The following is a 4,828-nucleotide window of genomic DNA, read 5'->3' on the forward strand; positions in this document are numbered from 1 at the left end:
ATTAGTAGCTATGATACTGAACAGTGCTGGCTAGATTTCTGATCCTCCCTCAGCCTAGTCGTTGCCATATACAATGAGTATAGCATGTAAGCATAAATATTCAGCACAATCCTACCCTTACCTCTGTAAGGTGAAAGCACACTTTTTTCAGATTAAGACCCTTTGAAAACTAGATTGAATTTTCCCATGCTACCACTGATATTTAAAGGTTTTAGCTCTAAACTTACCGATGGATTGAATTTAGTCATTGACACTCCATACTTTTAACAATCAGTAATTAAAATTTTAAGTAAACAGATTTGAAATTCAGTCTGCAATAGTCAAGAATAAATATTTAAAAATTTACAGCTATGTTAGTTTGATTCAGATAATATCTTCCAGCTTCTTCCAGAGAATCAAAACCATGACTTATAGAAGATAAATGAATGAATGAATAAATAAATAAATAAATAAATAATTTCATGTGCCAATTGAATAATTGCAAGAAGAATAAGTAATTAGCCGCCCATCTACCCAAATGCACATTGAATTTACCTAGTTTTCATGTGTGAGTTTAAAAGAGCTTTCTTAAAAAAATATTTTAACACAGTGCCATTAGAAAGTCAATATGACAATAATTAAGGAGATCTCTTGTAAACATTATGTATGCTTATTAAACACAATGAAATCAAAATGAATGACAGGTTTTTGTTTTTATTCTAATTGAATATTTTTCATCTGTATGTATACTGGCAGTCATCTGAAAGGCTTGGAATAAATGAAGTGCTGCATTGGTTGGTTTTTTCTACATAATGAATCATGTTGTTTCTGGTAGAGGTCAGTGGTGTTGCTATCTAAATTATAACGTCAGCATGTTTACTTCTTGGATTGCTTCTCTCCTGAGACTAAGAGACCAGTTTGTGACCCTCAGAATAATCTCTGAGTGTTTAAATATAACAAAGATAAAATTTAGTGAAGAAAATTTAATAGTTTTGTAATATTTAGGAGGATCAAAAATCAATTGAAAGTTTACTGTTGAAAGAACCAAAAATTGGGTAATTTTCCTCCAAAATTTACATTTAAAACTTCAAAACTACTTTTTAAAAGCCCCTTGTAGTACACATATGTTCTCTTACCCTTAAGCACCCTATTGTTCTTAATATGAAATCCAAATGGAAACAAAAATATAAAGTTTTAAATTCAGCTTCTGAAATAGATTTCTCACTGTAAACAGTTATCAAACTGGATAACATGTCTACATCAACTCTTTTGAGATGTTAAGCACTGGCAGTTCATAACCATGATCATTCAGAGAGGGGAAACCCATGCAGTAAGACCTATAGCCACCACAGTTTTCTGCCTGAGGGAACTTTTTAGACAAATATTTTACTCAACTAAAGAGATAGAACTCAAATTTCAGAGCTGCTGAGGAAGCTTTGGTTTGTGGTGCAGGCCACCAAAGAGGATGAAATGGTATAGAGAAGAACTATAAAAACTTGAATAGAGGTTCTTTTAGGTTTTTGTTCAAATACTAACCTTTGCATGTGTAAGATGAGAATTAACAAATTCTGGCTGAAAATAAACTGAGGGAACAGTAAAATGGATGAAAGTTCCAGAAAGTAGAAGTTCTGAATATAGGGATTCCAACCTGACAGACACATAAGACTTCACTGAAGATATAGAGACCCTGATTATACCCCAGAAAAGCCATAACTTATAAGTATGTAAAACTTAAAAATTATAAAGAATATAATTAAATAAAATTATATAAATAAAAGATAAAATATATGAAATAAAAATTTTATTAGATAAGCTTAATAGCATATTAGAGATGTGAGCAAAATGTATCAGTGAGCCCTAAATTAGACTAATAGAAATTATTCAATTTGAAGAAGATTGAGCAAAATTTTAAAAAGTGAATAGAACTTACTGGATATGTGAAAAATATCAAACAGTCTAAGATACATGTAATTTATCTTGTATCTTTTGTATCACTTGAAGGAAATAAGAGAATGAATACAAAAATATTTGAAGAAATAATCACTAAAATCTTGCTAATTTAATGAAAACCACAAATTCATAGACTGAAGTTACTCATTTAATATCAAGCAGATAAAATATAAATAAAACCGTATTTAGGTATTTCATAGTCAAATCAGTAAAAACAAACATTAAGAGAAAATCTTGATATCACCCAGTGAAAAATAACACATTGTAAATAGGAGGAAAATAATATGAATAACGACTGACTTTTCATCAGGAACTACACTATGACATCTTCAAAGTTATGAAAAACAAAAACAAAACAAAACCTATCAACCCAGAAAGTTTTACCAACTGAAAATACTCTTCATGTTTGCAGTCAAATAAAGACATTTTCAGATAAGCAATAACCAAAAGAATTTGCTACCAGGATATCTGCTGCATAATAACTGTTTAAGAAAGTTAAACAGTTTCATCAGTTTGAAAAAAAATGACAGAAAATGAAAATTTAAATCAATACAAAGGAATGATGAACAATGAAAATGGTATATAAGAATACAAATGTGGGAGTTCTGTCAAAATGGTAGAGTAAAAAAACACTGTGTTCGCCTCCTCCCCTGATCACATTAGAATTACAACAAAATTATAGAACCATCAACCAAGTGAACCATCTGAAGACTAGCTGAACAGAAGTTTTATAACTAAGGATATAAAGAAGAAGCTGTGTTGAGATTGGAAGGAGGAGTGGAAATGCCAAACGAGCTGGCCCTACAACCACGTGTGACAACTGAGAATTAAGATATATTGGCTGTGGAAGTTCCCATAGAGGAAGATGAGGTCCCAGCCCTACACTAGACTCCCAAGCCTGGACCGCCAGTACTGAGAAGAAAAGCCCCCGGATCTGGCTGTGAAAAATTGGTAATTTGATCCATCCAGATGAGATGGAAGACTCCTGGAAACAAAGGCATCTTGTTAAAGGACACATGCACAGACTAACTTGTTCATGGCCACTCACCTTGGACTCCAGTGGAGAAACAGTGGTTCAGGAGGTTCCAGAGACATATAGAGAGAGGCCGAGTTGTATGGTTTCAGGTATAAGGCTAGAGGGACATTCACCATTGTTCCTGTGTTGAGCCCTCCCCCTACATGGCCAAATCTGAATCTATATTAACCTGGCGACTCCCTGGGACCTGTCCCACCAACTCATGCACCCTCACAGGTACTTTCGGCATTGGGAAGCCAGCCCCAGCCATCCCTGCATTCTTTCTTGAAAACTCTTAAGTGTCTATGGGCCCCAGGCAGGTGGTGGCTGGCCTCAATGTGCTCTGAGACTTGCTGAGTGGCCACAGGTATAGCACTGGCACCTAACCTGAATCTGTATTAAATTGGTGAACATCACTTGACCCACCATCGTGAATCCCTTGGACCTCCCTCACCCAATTCACTTACTACCTGAGGGTCTCTCAGCAGCTGAGTCTCGTAGATGGCCAGCAGTCAACAGTAGATTTCAGAATGCCCTGGGCACTTACTGAGTTGCCCCAGGTCAGGTACTGTGGCAGTCAGCCTCTGTTTCCAGCACAGACTCTCCCATGTGTCTCCAAGTCCAGCACAGGCAGTGACCAACCTTGAGAAACTCTGTAGTTTTTACCAGGTAGCCCCAGACAGCTCACAGGCAGCAACTGACCTTGGCCTGCACAGGAACTCTTCTGAAAAAGACTAAGAATCAACACGCACCAAGGCTGCCTAGAGACCACAACAGGGCACTACCTAATTAGTACCACAAGCTACACATACAAAAGGTAGTCTTGGCAGGTACTAGAGCCCACTGGGGCAAAGTCTGCTATGTGTAATCAGCCCCTGCATGACAGCTCATAAACTGGGGGTGCCGGCAATTCTCATAGTCTGTCAGCCTGAGGGTCAGTCCCACCCACTGATCTGTCAACAAAAATCAAGGCTTAAATATAACAAGAGGGCACATACAGCCAACACAAATAACATTCCTGGACTACCTAGCACAAGTGATCAAAGAGACTGAGCCACTGAGCCCCACAGGGAACCTACCACATAAAGCCACCCAAACTGGGAGACAAAATTAATCTACCTAAGATATACAAACACAAAAAGGCAGCCAAAATGAAAAACCAAATGTCCCAAATAAAAGAAGAAAACTCCAGATAAAAAACTAAAAAAAAAAAAAAAATGGAAAGCAAACTATGGGATACAGAGTACAAAACACTGCTTATAAGGATGCTTAATAAACTTAGCGAGAACATCAAAAAAAGATAGCAAGCATAAAAAAATAGAAACCATAAAATACAACCACTAAGAAATGAAGAAAACAATAACTAAAATGAAGAATACTTGAAAGAATCAGCAACAGATTAGATATAGCAAAGGATTTAATCAGTGATTTGAAAAATTAAGTAGTAGAAAACACAACATCGAAAAAGAAAAAAAAAGAAAAACAAATTAGAATAGTGTAAGGGACCTTTGGAACAACATCAAGTGTAACAACATTTGCATCATAAGAGTATCAGATGAAAAAGAAATCGATAACCTATTTGAATAAATAATACCTGAAAATTTTCCTAACATGGTGAAGGAAATAGACATACAAGTCTAGCAAGTGCAAAGATTCACAAACAAAATAAACTGAAACGTACATCGAGACATATCGTAATTAAAATTAAAAAATTTAAAAACAGAGAGAAAATACTAAAAGCAAAAGAAAGACAGTTAGTTACTTTCAAGGGTACTCCCATAAGACTGTCAGCTGATTTTTCAACAGAAACATTGCAGGCAAGAAGGGATCAGTACAACATATTCAAAGTGGTGAAAAGCAAGGATCTACAACCAAGAATAGTCA

Source organism: Pteropus vampyrus, unplaced genomic scaffold (assembly GCF_000151845.1).
Source record: "Pteropus vampyrus isolate Shadow unplaced genomic scaffold, Pvam_2.0 Scaffold63, whole genome shotgun sequence".
NCBI classification, from domain to species: domain Eukaryota; kingdom Metazoa; phylum Chordata; class Mammalia; order Chiroptera; family Pteropodidae; genus Pteropus; species Pteropus vampyrus.